The sequence below is a fragment of the Anastrepha obliqua genome, chromosome 5 (assembly GCF_027943255.1).
Source record: "Anastrepha obliqua isolate idAnaObli1 chromosome 5, idAnaObli1_1.0, whole genome shotgun sequence".
Taxonomy (NCBI): domain Eukaryota; kingdom Metazoa; phylum Arthropoda; class Insecta; order Diptera; family Tephritidae; genus Anastrepha; species Anastrepha obliqua.
This window is the reverse complement of record NC_072896.1, coordinates 48,399,780-48,418,154: the sequence shown is the minus strand read 5'-3', so window position 1 is coordinate 48,418,154 and position 18,375 is coordinate 48,399,780. Positions and strand designations below refer to the sequence as shown.

Sequence of the window (18,375 nt, the reverse complement as noted above, 5' to 3'; positions counted from 1 at the left end):
GCTAATTTACGTAATTGAATTGTATGAGAAACTCTATCAAATACTTTAGAAAAGTCCATATAAACACAATCGACTTGAAAACCTTAAGCAAAAGTTGAAAAGCAATATTCACCAAAAGCAGGCAGGTTTCAGTTACAATCAAAGAAATTTTGGGTGATACGAAGTTCACCTGGGTACTGCTAGCGAATAATTAAATTAAACGGTGTTATAGATACTTTATCGATAGGCGAAAACTCTCAATACAGTCGGTGTTTGTATTTGTGACCGAATTCATATTTAGAATCCATGCATTTTACGCATAAGCAATTTTTTTTCGTAACCTTAAATAAAAATAAAGATATTGACGAAACGCACTTATGCGTGGTTTTATCAAATTTTATTCAGTACATCCTGTTTTTCATTTGTTGTATGTTTTGTGCAATCATTTATGCTTGAGAAACGATATTTTATGGCACCATAAATATGTATATATTGAAGATGTGAATCCCGAGATCCAGATCTTCTTAAGATCCGAAAATCCCGGGATTGTTGGATAATTTGTAATTTCTTATTTCAGCATATGAAATCGCCTTTAATTGCCCAAAAAAATTGACTTCAACTTTTTAGCAAATATGCATAATGCTTTCTGTTTTTTTTTTTTTTTGTTTTTTTTTTTTAATATAAAAATACATCTGACATAAGTAAAACTCTGTTGTTAAAGGTTATTTTGACTTATTTATTTATTTATTTAAGAAATGAGGCTTTTTATTATTTTATATCTAATATATCAAATATTACAAAACAGAAATATTGTTGGAATGAATTTTTTCTTATTATAATCTGGTAGAAAATTTCATAGCATTTATTTTTGGAATATGTGGTCCTACCAATCAGTCCAATATTCGTTACTTTTTCCAGAAAATCTGAATAATAAATCTAATCAGCTGAAATTCGGCGCAAATGAGGGTCATTTGAGCTGTATTTCATAGGCCGTAAGCCATGATCCTCACTTAAAAATTTCTCTGTAGTCGAAAGGCAAAGGCTATCAAGTTGCGAATGACAGGGAATCGACTTTTCGGTGCCTTCTTTAACATTTCGCACTACAGCAGTAATATTCCCTTCGATACGCACTTTTCTTTGTCTTGTTGATAGTTTTGAATCGAGAAGAGTAAAATTAGTGCGACAACGATCAATAACTGCACGAATTGCTTGCTCACTAGACCGTATATGTTGACTGTAAAATAGACGAGGTGCTCTAGGAACTTCGCAAACAGATTTACTAGTATTCAAGTATTACATGATGTCTTGCGCAACACTATATACATATATATATATATATATATATAATTGGCGCGTACACCCTTTTTTGGGTATTTGGCCGAGCTCCTCCTCCTATTTGTGGTGTGCGTCTTGATGTTGTTCCATAATGGAGGGACCTACAGTTGTTTCAAGCCGACTCCGAACGGCAGATATTTTTATGAGGAGCTTTTTCATGGCAGAAATACACTCGGAGGTTTGCCATTGCCTGCCAAGGGGCGACCGCTATTGGAAAAATGTTTTTCTTAATTTTGGTGTTTCACCGAGATTTGAACGTACGCTCTCTCTGTGAATTCCAAATGGTAGTCACGCACCAACCCATTCGGCTACGGCGGCTGCTTGCGCACTGTTTGCCATTCTCACTTGTCAAACCATAATTATCGATATCCATTTCGAACAATTTAGAAAATATAATAATAGCAGTAAATTTAACTGAATATGTATGAATGTATAATTGAAATTCAAATACATTTAGAGATAAATATAGAAATAGACACTTCAGACACTTCAATAGGAATATAAAAGATTAGACTAGGTGTGCAGAATTAAAATAATCGTGCATTCTTACCCATCGCAGCCTTAAGAGGCGGTCTACATATGTACAAAAATTGATTTTTTTTTCAATATTTCGAAAGTACAGTATCTTAAAAATATGCTGTGATATTTTCATGCCAAAATTCCCAATATTATAGCTTCTACAGCCCATTAACTAGGTAGAGAGCGGTCCGCGCGCTCCTTTAAACTCATTTATCTCGAAATGCCTAGTGTTGTTAAAAAAAAATACTATTAATATGTTGTTCACAACATCAATGGCTATCGCCCGTACTAGAATCATATTATTAATTCAATTATTTCGAATATTTTGGTTAAAAAACTGAAAAAACCTATTTTTAGAGTGTCAAATTCAAAATCGCGCTGTTGCGGCGCTTTCCTTGCAAAATATCCAAATTATAAAAATAGTAGCTTTAGGAATTTCGTTCTTAATTAATTCAATTTATTACGTACTTTAAATGACTTCTTCGTATATAATCGTACGTAAAAATATACAATAGTTTTGCAAAAATCTAATTATTTGGCAGCGGTAATGTTAGCGAGTTGTAAGCACACGATCAATTGGCCAAAGTGTAGGAAGTTACGAACAAAAGAATAAAATTGCATGAGATAATGCAACTGTGTAGACTTGCATGTTAACCCTTATGTTATCATATTTGCATAAACTCAACATGTTTAAATGAACTCAACATGCGCCGTTTTGTAATTTTTTTTTTATTCTAGTACGGTACATAGCTACAGTCATACTAATTAATAATTTTTTGGGTTTTTGAGTTTCAGATAAATATCATAGAAGAGCCAAAATGGACAACACCGTCCAGATCCAATTTTTTGGGTGGGTCAACTTCAGCGCCATTTTTAAAATTAGTAAAATTAAACATTTTTTTTTTCATTTTTGTATAGAAAAGAAGTTAAATAAAAAGCCTAAAAAATTTTAATATCTTTTTTCATTTTTTTATTGAACAGGGTGGGCCATATAGCGTTTGCTTTTTGAACCACCTATTTTTTTGAGAATGGTAACACAAATGGCATAATTTACTTAAAGGTTTGACATTTACGAAATGGGACGCCATACGCTTGAACAAAATTGGGAAATATTGAAAACTTATTTCCAAAGTGGTGAGTCTTCTTCTTCTTTTCTGATTTTCACATCGGTGGCTACGTCAATAAGCAAAATTGTCGGATTTTGGGTTCAGAAAATCCACACGTTACTGTAGAAAAGCAAATGCATCCACAACGAGTCACTGTTTGGTGCGGTTTTTGATCTGGCGGCATCATCGGGCCATTTTTTTTCGAAAGGAGCCGCGGTTACAGTAAATGGCGAGCGTTACCGTGACATGCTGAACGAGTTGTTTCCAAAAATTAAAGAGGATGACATGGACGACATTTGGTTTCCACAGGACGGTGCAACTTGTCCCGCTGCCAAAGTTACACTCGAATTCTTGGCTACCGTTTTTGAAAACCGAATAATCAGCCGAAATTCCGATATCAATTGGCCGCCTCGGAGCTGTGATTTAAGCGCGTTGGACTATTTTTTGTGGGGAGCCGTTGAGGACAAATGCTATGCGAACCATCCAGAGACGATTGATGCTTTAAAACACGAAATCGCAGTTGCCATTCATGAAATTGAAGCCCAAACAATCGAAAATGTGCTTAAAAATTGGGTTGATCGAATGGCCTACTGTAAAGCCAGTCGTGGCAGTCATTTGAACGATATTATTTTTTATTCGAATTGACAATGCTGAATCTTCAAAATAAAAAAAAAGTTTGAAAAAATATTGATTAGTTTTGTTTTTATAGCCGACTCAAAAAGAAAATTTTACATGGCCCACCCTATAAAAAAAGTCTTAAAATATCCCAAATTTTCGAGCTCTAGACCACCGGGTACTGACGTACGACGTCTTAACAGATTCAGAGATTGAATTTCAGAGCCTAAAAACATTAATGAAGTCTTGATGAAGACAAGTAGGAATATTTGCGGACAATCCGACTTTGATGCCTCTTAGATCTCATCAATCTTAATTTCTTGTAAATTTTTTTTATTTATGTAAGGAAGTTTTGAATTCTATGAGCAGTTATACATATAGTGTAGGTATACAATTTCTAGCCGCCGAACAAACAAAAATGAATCACACTAGAATTTCGTTTTTCTACAAAGAAATGTTTTCATGTAATTGGTTGAATAGTTGACTTTCTTCTAGTCACTAAAAACGTAAACCCGAAAGCGCTTGATTTTTTATTTTAATGTAAATGAATTTGCTTAAATAAAATATGGCCTTTTTTAAACCAGAAAATGCATTTGTTTACTTCTTACATTTTTTGCATCGACTTTTTTCGACATACCTTAAGTTACTTTATGAGAAATGTTCTCGTACATACTAAAGGTTTATTAAATGCATATAAATTTAACTAATGTCTTTTCCTTTGTTCGTATTGAAATATTTGTCACTTTAAATAAAAAAGTATATTTAAAATCGATTAATTTGCGATCTTTGCCTTTTATATTTTGCACTTTTGCATTACTACTCGTGATTGTAATTTTATTAACCTGTAATTCGAAATTTGTATCAACAAGTTTGGTATTTTTTGCATAAACTTACATGCATATAAAATTTACACTTACAAACATTTTTCAGTGAGTTGAAAAATGTATCTCGCCCAAAAGATGGAACTAACTCGCGAAAACTGTCGTGTGATGATTTATTAAAATTTTCGACGTGGATTATCAAGAAAGGAGTGCATTGATCAACTTACTTCGACTTTTAACGTTGAAGTACCACAGTTAGCCACTATGAAACGCTGGTACAACCAGTTCTAGTGTGGCCGTCGATACTTCCAGGATGAATTTCGTGCAGGCCATTCCAAAAACCAATAATGCTGTGCATCAATTGATAACGCCAGATCGTCAACGATAGAGGCATCCTTAGGTATTAATGTGACTGACGTACATTCAATATTGCATGAACATTTGGTTGTCAAGAAGATTTTTTCCCGTTGGATACCGCATAATTTGACGATTTCCTAATTGCCCCAAATTGAACTCGTGTTCATTGATGTAGGAAGGATGTTGAAGAATTTAAGCCGGCGTGGTTCCAGGCACGCTTATGACATCGTATCAGGTGGCGAATCTTGGATTTGAGCCGGAAACAAAACAGCAATCTACAGTGGGGGTATTCCAAGACGAACTTAATCCAACGAAAATTTTTCGCGGAAGAAGCAACTCAAAGCCTATAATCGGAGAATTAAGAAAAACCAACCACCGATGACGAATCACTTTCGCCACCATCACCAAAATAAGGCGATCTCTCACGTTTCGGCGCAAAAGAATGCTTTTGAGCACTCAAATATTCGAATTAATAATTTCTTTTTGCTCCCGAACAGCAAAAATAAAATGCAAGACCGACGTTTTTCAATATCTCAATAATCTACCTTTAAACAGCTCGTTTTGCAGGTATCCACTTCTGAGTCGCAAAAGTGCTTTGAAAATTGGTTCACGTGAATGCAGAAGTGTTTTGACTACCACGGAGAATATTTTAAAAAACAATAAAATCATTTTCATGATTACAATATTTTACTATGTTTTCGTTATTGGGCGCAAAATATTGTATAAAATGCAACTCTTATTTATTATGTGCATGGTGCACGTAGGTTCGAATCTCCATGCATGAAACACCAAATCATAGAAACAGGCTATTGAGCAGGCTATTGCAAACATCCAAGTGCATTTCTGCCATAAAAAAGCTGCTCATAAAAAATCATTTGCCATTCGGAGTCGACGTAAAACTGTAGGCCCCTGAATTTGTGTGACAACATCAAGACGCACACCACAAATAGGAGCTCGGCTTAACACCTAACTGAAGTGTACGCGCCAATTATTTATTTATTTTATTTATGGTAGGAGAGATTCGCAAATAATACCAATGAATTAGTTTTTTTTTTAGTTGCGCTGTTGCAAAATAATGAATATGTAAAGCTCGGGCCTAATCTCGGGATCCTGGACTTGTAATAACGAGCTCCCCATGATTCCGGGATCGTAAACAACGAAATAATTCGCATCCCGAGCATGTATTCGTGGTTAATAAATCTAGATTTTTTACTTATATTACATATTCTAAAACTACTTAGCAACCCTTCGGCATAAAGATCGAAGTAGAGGTGTCATAACAATAACCACACAAATCTGCTGATCGAACCAACCTATGCGCAAAAATGTAATCGATTAAATGTGGCATACCATAATGTCAAAGACATAACGATAACCGTAGAGACCAAATGAATTTAGCTATTTCGGAAAAGGTCGATGCTGCTCGAACTAGCAGACGCCGGCATCTCATGGGACGGTGCAAAAACAACAGCACAGAACCGTGTACGATGGACAGTCTTGTCGAGGCTCTATGCTCCCGAAAGGAGGGAACAAGGAAACAAAAAAATGTATGTAAATACCAGCTGCTATGGCTATGGCAGCAATAATTGATGGCAATAAATATTGTTATGGGTGATACTACGGTTAAGGTTATGGAGCAAGAGTGTGGCACCTCTACTTTGAGCTTAAGCGTGAGAATGAACTCTAGCGACCATTTTGACAAAAGGAAGTTCTAGAAGTTACTACTGAACCGAGCGGTTGTATATTTGACTGAGTTTTTCTCTGTAAATTATTTGAATGAATAAAAATTATGTAAATATAAATGTACAATTTCTACCTTAATACGTAAGACAATTCTTTTCCGACGAAATCATTTGACGAGAACTTAGTTAATGAGTCTGCAGAATGTAATAAAATGAGCGCATGCATACCATTGCGTATAGTACACAAATAACTGCATATGTATGTGTATTATGGTAAGGCATAAGTGAGCAATTAAGTGAGACATAAGTGGGCATAGAAAAAGACACACACACATATAAATATAAGTATAATTAGCAAATAGAAATATTTTATTAAGTGTTTGGGCGAGCTTCCCATTCAATTAGTGGTGTGTTTTATGCCGCCATCGAACGGCCAACGGTTTTTATGTAAAGTTTTTCCGCAGCAGACATTTACACAGAGATTTTCGACTGCCTGCCAAGCAATGCTATGAACAGCAATTTTTCCATCGTTTCGATGTTTTATGTCCGCAGCAAGTTTCGAACTAAGCATCTGATATGCTGCACACATGAATCACAATATCGCCGAGTGTACTGGTCAATAATTTAATGTGATTTTTATGATTATTTTTATGGCACCACTACAACATTTGTCAACTGGCTTTACTACCGTGGCCATTATTAAATGCGCATTTTTCTGAAAATCATATATACATAAGTATATTTTATACCTATTTATAATCCATACATAAGTACAGTGGATTACAAATGTTTTCATTCACTTATAAATTTTTTCCACTTCGATATTTTCTATACAAGTGGCGGATCATTATTATAAGCTGATAACGGTTTAATTATATTTGTACAACTTTTTATGATATATGGTAGCTCATATTTTTGTTTAACACTTTCGTAGCGGCTGCGGAATTAAATAACATCGTTTCATTGGAAGTTTGTGAATGAAATTTCGTGCCAAATAAAACTATTTATCTAAGAAATCTATTCGTATATAATAAACAAACTTGATGTGCGTGTGATTTTGCAATAAAAGCTTTTTTAAGCTCACATTAAATTACTATTTATCGTGTGTTAACAAATCTTAGGGGTTAGAAGGCCGAAAAAAGCGAATTTTCCAGAATATTTACTGAGAAAACTTTTAAATTTATTGATTTAAAAATTTGCACACATATTATTATATTATTTTTTAGTTGTATTTTAAGACTTAGCATTCGTAAAAATATTTATTTGGAAAGGAGCTACAGCTGATATCCGGGAGCCACTCTCAATAAAGACGTTTTGTGGTGATATTAACAAACCAAATTTTTTGAAAATTCTACCTTTATACAACCCCTTAAAAAAACGTTTTCAATTTTTTATCATCTACCTGCTTGGCCGGGTTGATCTCCAAAATGAACCAATCTGAACCCTTTTTGATGGGTCTGCTTGAAAACTTTCTTTCTCGTGGACTTTTGTGCCCTCTACTCATCACAGTACCTCCCAGACCCAGTTCCCCTATTAAATTCATGATAGTGCTGTTAGATAGTTCATTGGACTCTCCTGAGATTAGTCGCTGAAAGGACAATCCCGATTATGTGCAGATGACCACGCAGTTTGCTGTGGCCTATAAGAATGCGCGTGAGCTTTCTGAGTGTATCCTTGTGGCGCGTTATGAGTTTCGTAAACCTCTTTCAGTTGTACTCTCCCATTAAGGATTTCGCCATAGTTTGATGCTAGCCAACCGCCCTTAGCATTAGATCTTTTTTACTAAATTTCCCTTTGATGGTGTGTTGTCCCATATCAAGGAAGAGTTGAGGTCCTATTGATAACGAGGCCACAGCCTCTCTCACCAATGCGTTCGTTACTTCGTTTCTAGTTATACCCTTGTGTCCTGAGGCCCAAATTAATCGGCTGCAATAGAAACAGCATTGTTTTTTTTTAAATTTATTAAAATTATTTAGTTCAGCGAAAGGTTAGAGTTGCCAGATATCTCAAAAGAGAACGAAGGCGCTGTTCAATTAGAATTTTACAGATACGTTGACTAGAAGAGTGTTAGTAAATTTGTAGAATATTTAGATACAACTCCTTTCCCCACAGACGACCTTCGGCTGCGCTTCGATAAAATAGCCCTTATAAATCACCATCATCAACACTGAGCTGAAAAACACTTCATTTTGGTTCGTACTTTTATTTCCAAACACATGCAAGCACCCTAATTTTTACTTACTTGTCATATAAAAAGTGGGGCAAAATTAATCATCCAATCTTGTTCTTGAATAACTTTTCTACTAAATAGAAAAATTTGAGTGATGAAAGTCTTTATTTTGACTTTTACGCGCTCGATTGCTTGTCTGTTTCTATACTGCAGCTGCCTAGTTCTCAAATGTCAAATACGATTGACCTATGGCACCATTTTCAAACATTATAAATCTTCCGATAGGGTGATTAATTTTGCGCCATCTCGTAATTTTGTTGTGATGGCCATTTGAAGCAGACGTCTACGAGAATTTTCGTAAAAATAGAAAAGTGAACTCCGCCAAATTAAAGTTTGAAAAGAATTATGGTGCTCTTCAGCCGCGACTGGAACTCCATTACTAAGGTGCGTTTCATAATCATAAGACACCTTTGGTATACAATTTTTGTTCGCTTTTACTTTCCGGATTAGCTTTTATTTGGCGTCATTTTAACAGTTATAGATTTAAGACTTCCATCAATTGTTTCTGGTGGGATAGCTCACTCTATTTTATAAAACCGTTACCTTTTTCCAAGAAGCTGCACTTTGCTAGTCTTTTCGGCGTTTCATAATGCAAAGACACTAGTAGAAAACCTAAAATGCCAAAGGGTTCAATATTATCACAAGAGGAACGTAGAAAAATTTTGTCCTACAAGGATTCGGGCTTGTCAATCAAATTAATTGCAAAAAAACAGGCAGAAGTCGTTGTATTATCCGGAATTTTTTACGGAGTCCTGAGAATTACAACATTTTGAAGCCCGTTGGAAGAAAATTATCACTATCAAGTCGAGAACAGCGATCAATCATAAGAAAAGCTTCTAACTCGACTAAGTCTTGCGCCACCTTGGCCACTGATAAGGTTTCAAAAACAAAAGTTTAGCGCACATTATAGAAGTGCAATCATTTTAAATTATCAAAAATAAGAAAAGGACCCATCTTTGGCCACGGCACAAGCTGGCGGGTCTTCAGTTTGCAGGAAAACACCTAGACACCAACTGGGACACAATAAGATATTTGGAATATTTTCAATGTAGCCCAATTTCATATTATTTTTTAAAAAGGTTATATTTTCGGATGAAAAAATGGAACCTTGTTGGACCCGACGGTCCTCTTATTTTCCAAGCGCAACTTCGGTGTTGTTATGATTTGGGGTGCATTTACATCGGAAGCAACTCTTGACTCTTCGCATCTAAACCTAATAGAAAACATTTGGGGTATATACGTCAAAAGAGTTTACGTCAACAATCGCAAATTTGGCAGAATGGGCTTCTATAGATGTAAATTTACTTAAAAAGTTAGCAGAATCGATGAAAAAAAAGTTATTTTGTGTCGCTAAAGCAAATGGTGCTTCCATAGAATACTAAAATATTCTAGACGACAGAAAAAAAAATTCGAAAAAAGTATACTTTTGTTAAACGATCACTTCAATTAAACAGTGTATTATCATTTTGAAACGCCTGCAAATACGTTTTTGCTAAAACTTCTTTATATATAAAAAAAAATCTAAATTCTGTAATGAAACAGATAACTTTTGTTACTTTAATCAATGTTTAAAATTTGTGATTTCCTCTAAAATGTATAAATATAAATACTTTGAAAAATTAGGGTTTTCTTAAGATTATGAAACGCACCTTAGATTTGAATAAAAAATGTGCGCAGTTGGCGAGGAACAAATTTCACAGTCATTAAGACAACACACACAGACGCACAAACTCAAAGTCACCAAAGTTGCATGAGTTTCACTATTAATTTGTTTCCTTATTCAGCATATTTTCCAGATTTAGTCTACTACAATTATTTCGCGCAGCTAAGATCCGTGTGATCCAAGTAGAGGTGGCCGCAATTAAAGAAGCAGCTGACTGGCTACTTACTTGCGTAATAAGTGTTAACAAGGTAAATATTTACTCCGATAGCCAAGCAGCAATTAGGGCCCTAGGCTCTATGATGGAATCCCTGGTCTCTCTCTCGATTGCATCAGAATTCTTCGATATAAAGATAATTTGGGTACCTGGTCACAGTAACATCACTGGAAGCTACGAAGCCGACGAGCTGGCCAGACATGGAACCTGTGAGGTAGTGTGCCGGCAAAAGAAGAGGATCGGCATCCCCTTGACAACCAGCACTCTACTCCTGGAAGGATGGGCTTTGCATCAACTCAGCGAGCGCTGGGCACGTACACCAACATGTAAGGTCGCGAAGTCTTTCTGGCCACGTTTGGATAGAAGGCGTTGGAGGGATATTCTGAGGATGACAAAATCTCATCTCTCAAATTTCGTAGGCATCCTCAAGGGGGACTGTCCGCGGGGTATACATGCCGTGAGACTCGGAGCTACTTCGAGTCCTTTTTGCATCAGCTCTATGGAGGATGAGGTGGAATCATCTCACCACCTGCTCCTCAGCTGCCCAGCTCTCGCGGGACTAAGATTCAAGCATCTTGGTTCTCACTTCTTTTCTGCGCCTGCTGATATAGCAGGTATTGAAAACAAAAATCTGATGAACTTCATCAGCAGTCACCTAGTCACCGTTCGTATTCCACATTTACTCAACCTTCCCCATCCCTTTCCCTTTCGTCCTCTTTTTTCCTTCACCTCTTTCCCCCTCTTGCAATGGTATCACAAAGGGCGAACCAAACTTCTTCATCCAAGTGGGCCCACTCTCTGGGCAAAAATCACTACTAACCTAACCTATTCCTCACATCTTACTTACTTACCATATTTTTAAAAAATGGTAAAATAAATTTTGAATTTTATTTTGAAAATTTTCTCCGACAACCAAAATCCCGTCGCACAGTGCGGCCGATTCCCGAAAAGCTGGCCAAAACTCAAAAAATTAAGTAATTGATTCAAAGTTTCTTACTCGGGGGTTGTCGGGGTCGCTGATTACGAATTTGATCTTAAAATTTTGAAAATCCACCCCCTTCCACCCCTATTGGCCACCCCCTCACGTGAAATAGCGTATATTTAAGAACATAATCAAGATGCATGTAAATTTATATGTTTTCGGGGTCGCAAGGTAGCAAGTGGTAGCAGCTGAATCTTGTTTTATTCAGTAACCATTACTTTTTTGAGTAACCTTTAATAGGTTTCAAAGCAGCATATGACGGCGTTGTATTACTATACAGTTTGAAAACTCAAATTTTATAAAGAAAATTGCAAAAAATGTATCTACGTATTGCTGCAGCTAAAAATTTTGTGTCGAGGTATTGATATGTACTAAAGATTTCTCGTATTTTACTAACCTTCCGAAGATGATTCCATTTGGTTTTGTTCAATTTACTCCATTACAAAATCTTTCAAATGTGTACAACTTTCACTATTCATCGACAGTAATACGGTGCTCAAACTAAGGCCACGGTGCGACTGAAAATACAGAGGATACTTAGGGTACAGAACGTTGCTATGAACGGTTTTCACTACTCAAGGCATTACTGTAGCCAACCCAAAGACAAAAAAACTCTATCTAGAAACTTTTTTTTCGACTTTTGGCCAGCTTTTTGGGAATCGGCCGCACTGTGCGTCGCAACAAATTCTTCGAAAAATCTACGAAATGACACTCTACGACACTCTCTCAGTCACTCTCAGACACTCTTCGAATTTTCGGCGCAGAGTTTTGCGACTCCATATAAAGTGTTGACAAAAATAGTAATCGTGTTCCGATTTCGCTAAAACTTCATAATTTTATTATTTCTGTATGAAAAGAAGAAACAGGAAACGTGGTTTCGGTAGGTTAATTGACACGTGGGCAGAAAAAATAAATGTTATCCGATTTTGCTTTATCTAAATAAAAACATAAACTTGAAAAGTAGAAGAGATTGACTCGCAACAACGCCTACCGCACACATAAAAATTCAGCGCAACCATTGTTGATCGCACTCGGCAAAGATTAAAGATACGAGTGTCCCGAATTAGCGCACAGGTCTTCACTGAAATACACAAATAACTTGTATTTGAGCAAATATGCGCAGCTATTAAAATTTACACACTTATTTAATTTTTTAATTATTGTCTAGTAATTATAATATTACCATTAAAAGGCCTTAGCGACGAGGGCTACCGACCTACACTTTAAAATATCGCTCAACCTTAAAATGTGGCTCAACTCAAAATGTTTAATTTTCCAGAAAACCCCGTTTTCGGCCTTATAAAATATTATATTTTAGGAAAATCGAACGTTGCTTATTTGGAAGAAACTATTTTTCAGAAATCATATGAGAAATTATTATCAATATTGCTTTTTTTGTAATCATAACAATCAAGGTTATAAATTAAATGAAGGCAATTTTAGAATAGATAGAGTCACAATTCAAGAAAAGCCTCTTTTCAATAACGCACTTCGAGTAACACAACACAACTAAACATATTAAATGTTTGCCAATTGCAGTGCAGTGTCAATCATAACAACGAAAGAGGCCTAACTGTTTTTTCGACGATGTATAGTCAATAATAAAGGGTTTTCCAATAAGAGGTGTTATTCCCGTAAAAGATCAATGGTTTCGTTGCTTGTGTGGCACGTAGCCCCGTCTTGTTGAAAATAAACGTTGTCCAGATCAATACCATCCAATTCCGGCTATAAAAAATCGTTAATCATCTCTTGATAGCGCAATCCATTCACCGTAACTGTTGCTCCAGCTTCATTTTCGGAAATGTAAGGTCCAATAACAACGCTGGACCATAAACCGCACCAAACAGTCAAACGTTGAGGATAGAGAGGCTTTGCAACAATAACTCTTGGATTTTCTGAGCCCCAGATCTGAAAATTTTGCTTGGTGACGAAGCTACCGAGGTGGAAATGGGCCTCATCACTCAAAATGATTTTTTGATGGAGTTCCGAATCGTTTTCATGCATTTCAACGACCCAATCAGCAAAGACACGACGTTGTTGATGATCGGTCGGCTTGAGTTCTTGTGTTAACTGAACTTTATAAGCCTTAAGACCCTTATGCAAAATACGGTGCAATGACGTTTGTGGAATGCCTAATTCCAAAGAACGACGAGGAGTGGACGAACCTGGGTTTTCTTCAACACTTTCGGTTACAACAGCAAGATTTTCGGCTGTTCTTGAGCGACGTGCACGGGTTTTATTCTTGACATCACTAACATGTCCCAATAGCTTGAATTTTTTCACCGATTTCTGTATTGCGGCCCGACCAATGGCCCAAATATGTTCGAGTTTTATGAACCATCTCTGCCAAATTTTCACCATTTTTATAGTGAATTTTAATAATTTCAATTCGTTTTTTAAGCGTGTATCATATCGGCGTAGTTTCTACTTGTCAAATATCAAAAAATGACAGCTTCAAAGTGACATCTACCGAAATAGCGGGCTATTCAAAATAACACCTGTTATTGGAAAACCCTTTATTAAAAATATTTGTAAGATGAACGCAGACTTTTTCGGCTATGTGTATGTGTATGCAACACAATATCCCATAAATAGTAATTTCGAGACACTAGTTCTTTTGGCATTTTATTGCCGACGCTCGACGGTGCCATTGAAAAATGTTCGATGACCTTTGGGCATAGTGCCGGGTCAATTTCATTAACAGCTCTTCAAGACGCCACAACAGATAATTAATAATTATCACACACACATTAACACACTCCTCATATTATAGGAAAGGTAGCAATCCTTTGATTAGCATGACACTGGTAGCTAATTCTCAACCCCTTAGCGTGAGATAACGACAATTTCGACCCGCCTCCATAAAACTCATACCATTTCGATAGTGGATTTTCGTAATTTCTAGGCCCTATAATTTCATGCAATTCTTCATATTTGAATATGACAGCTATCTAATAATAAAGCTATGCGACTGATACCAATAAATTGTGCTATATACGAAATAGGCAGCCTTAAGGGGTTATATACATACATATGTACAGTTAGAATTTTCGAAAAAATCGATTTTTTTTTTCTTAATGTACATATATTTAAGAATACACACAGAAAATTTAATATCGTTCCGGTGAATATTTTCGAAGTTACACGCAAATTTGAAGAGCCGTTTCAGAGAATTTTTATCCTATGTAAAGTGCTTTTCAAACTTTAAACGCGTTTTTCTCAAAATGGTTTTTTAAAAGTCGGTGACCAACATTACTCGAAAACGCCTAAATATAATTTTTAGTAATTAATCGAAGATTTTTTCTCACCGATATATACTTTTTTTTATAAATAATTTATAGCCGAAAATTTGGGACAAAAATCGATTTTTTTTTTTAAGAAACCTTCATTTCATCAAAAAAATGTATTTTGCTTATTCGTTCCATTAATTACTACATTTAACATTGCTTTAATGAAATATGTTTTTTTAATTTCAGAGGATCCAGTTCAGAGATATAGTGGTCACCGCAAAACGTCTTTATTGAGAGTATCTCCCGGAGATCAGATGTAGCTCCTTTACAAATAAATATTTTTACTAATACTAAGTTTTGCAACCGCCGTAGCCGTATGGGTTGGTGGGAATTCACAGAGAGGACGTAGGTTCGAATCTCGGTAAAACACCAAAATTAAAGAAAAACATTTTTCTAATAGCGGTCGCCTCTCGGCAGGCAATGGCAAACCTCCGAGTGTAGGTCCCTCCATTTGTGGAACAACATCAAGACGCACACCACAAATAGGAGGAGGAGCTCGGCCAAACACCCAAAAAAAGTGTACGCGCCAATTATATGTATATATAAGTCTTGAAACACAGTTAAAAGGTAACATAATATGTGTACAAATTTTTGGATTAATAAATTTAAAAGTTTTCTCAGAAAAACTTGTGGAAAATTCGTTTTTTTCGGCCTTTTAACTGTATATAACCCCTCAATGGAAAACTTGCATATCATTTATTTTAAATGCTGCTAATAATGCTATACATAAGCATCATATATAAAGTACGTACATTATTTTGACCAAAGGAGCCCGTTACTAATTAATTCCATACTGTTATGTTTTCGATGTTTTATAAACTTTTTGGCTTTATGAAGGTAATTATTATTTATTTTTATGTTTAGCTGAAGCACATTAACTGCCATATGAGCAAACGCATAGTTTTTCTACACATCACTCATTCGGTTCGCAATTTTTCACAGTTATACTAATGCATAGTCGTCTTAACTATCCATTTTGCTACGCAGTTAGATTTTTTCTCTAAATAAATGCAAATTATTTGGCTAATTTATATTTATATCTTGCTTTACTGCTTTATTGTTATGGGGCTTCAGACAATTAGCAAAGTTATTTTATTTTGAACAATATCAAATGTTTAGAAGTTGCATGTATGTATGCACACGTGTGTTTACCTTTCAATTCTGTCGACTTCTTTACTTTTTGTCAGAGCACAATGTACTGCACATTTTTTAATGTGTAGTTGTTTTTTTCTCAGCGCTCTTCTACGATTCAACCAACAACAAATCAATTGCTGATAGCCGATGATGACAACAAATAGACGTCTGCACATTCGTGAAGCTTCAGCACTCATTCACGCTTCATTTTCTATTTTATTTTTGGTTTTGGTTTTTGTTTTCGTATGTTTTTCTTTTCTGTTTGCTAAATCATAAAGCACTTGTTGCACTTTAGAGATATGTGCGTATGTGCCTTATTTAATTTTTTGTTGCTATAAATTATAAATACTTCAGTCTATTTGCTGCGAAACAGAACACTCTTATCTACATGATAATGAAACTACGCGCCTATTAGGTGTCTAATCAGTTGATATACAAAAAATTCTTCAATGAAACTTTGCTCCTCCCGATATTCGTAGCTTTCGTTGTAGTTTTCAATTATTACTCATTTGTTGTGATCCGCTGTTTCTATTTATTTGAAAAAAGCTCTTGTTTTCATACACTATTCGCACTGAAATAGACGCTAATTATACCGTATCATATTGGGAGTTTTATGTAAAATGTTAATTAATGAAGCATTACAGGTTGTTTTACATTTTTTCTTTGTTTTTTTTCATCACTGAATTAACGCCTACATTAAGAAGCTTTTGCTCTCATATTGCGTGCTAAGTATTTTCGTGTATTTTTGGCTCTTGCCGCTAAAAGTAGAGCGCATCTTAATTGTTCCATCAACGACGTTTGACACCTGAGTTCCAAGTATTTACATATTGCGACATTCAAACCATGTTAACAGTCGAAATTTAATCGCCAACTGTGTCAAATTTGGTTTAAGGCGGTATTTTCTAGAAAAAAAATATTTTTGTTACACGCACCAATTTTTCTTTTCATATAATTTTCGTGTTACTACACGCACTATTTATTATATGTTTCGTAGTTTTTACATATGTATGTATATTATGTTTTCTCATTTATATACACGCTTTATGATATTTATGATACACATTTGAAATTAAAACATAATAATTTATGTGCACACGCGCGAAAAATTAGCAACAGAAAAACAATTTGTAAACAACGACGCGTCGTACACGGCGTATATCAAACAACTAAAATTTAAACTAAAGCATTTATTTAATCGCGTTCGTTGGACTCTTGCGCACTTCTGCACTCATTCTCGCACTCACTCATAGTAGCGGATATACTCACGAAACTCTTGTGAGCGCATACCGGCAAAAGCTTAAGCTCCACTTGCCGGTGTACACTTGCATATACGTATGTTCATACACACATATTTATAAGCATGCTTGCAGCAAGTCAGCAGCAGCAAGTTAGTGTGTTCTTTCCAGCCGCTGGGATTGATAAAGCCATGGTTGCTCTTAAAAGAAATTTTCGCTTATTAAAATCCGCCAAAAAATACACGATATACAGAATACTAAGTGTGGTCAACAGCAAACCGTTAATCGGCTTTCAGCAAGTTTGCTGCGGATGGTAAAATCTTGTAACCTATCATTCTTGGAAAAAAATAATATGAAAAGTCGAAGAATCTCTTTCAAACAAAAAAAGTAATGTTGTATTATTGAAGTTAGAGGGAAAGGAAATTGATTGTAAGAAGAAGAACGCGACGCTAAAATGTGGTAGGCATAGAATAAGAATGTCGATTTCCGGGATGTTACCGACCCCGGGACTGTCACGAGATTAAAAGGCTTTTCATTTTACTAAAATTAAATCTTGAAAAGTATAATACATTTAGCGGACACCTTATATTTTCGTTGATTTGAAAGTCCAAAAAAGTTGTTTAAAAAATGTGTAGGTACAGTTTTATTTGAATTTTTGTTTTTCTAATAATAATAAGCTAAAAAATCATTCTTTAACATAAAATATCAAAATTATGGAGAAAAAAGGCAGAAACATCCTACATACAGGGTTAGGCGCTCGAAGTGTAACCAATTAAAAAGGCCATCAATTTAGTTTGGAAAATTACTTTTATTCAATTCAAAGTAAATAAAAAAGGTGATAAAATAATACAAAATGAAGAATCAGTTTACTTTTGCTGGATATGGCCACACTTTATCTTGACTATGGCGTTGAGGCGGTCCAGAAACGAATAGCAAGCTAACCGAATGTGACTTGCAGGTATTTTGACCCACTCGTGGACAATGACTTTTTTCAGCGCCTCAAGACTGGTGAATCTTTCAGCTCGGAATTTGCTCTCCAAAATGGCTCAAACAGAATAACCTCTCGGATTCGCGCCTGGTCAATTTGAGAGCCATTGTGTGGACGTTATGAAGTTCGGAACGTTGTTTTTATCCCTTCTTGGTTCACTCGAGCTATGTCAGAGGGTACCGAGTGCTGTTGAAACGTCCATGGTCTGCCACCGTAATGTTTATC

The 18,375-nt window shown here is 35.6% G+C and overlaps 1 protein-coding gene across 2 annotated transcripts in view; it reads right to left on the bottom strand.

The window, feature by feature from the left end:
* The window catches only part of LOC129247701 (receptor-type guanylate cyclase gcy-8-like), a 111,573-nt gene extending 95,401 nt beyond the window's left edge, over positions 1-16,172 (bottom strand). Inside the window, exon 1 of one of the 2 annotated variants that reach the window (XM_054886951.1) lies at positions 15,546-16,172. The gene's annotated coding sequence lies outside the window, so the exon portion shown is untranslated. Of the gene's footprint in view, positions 1-4,602; positions 4,677-15,545 lie in introns of those variants that run through there. The other variant, XM_054886952.1, reaches the window with a different exon arrangement.
* Positions 16,173-18,375: the final 2,203 nt, after the last annotated feature.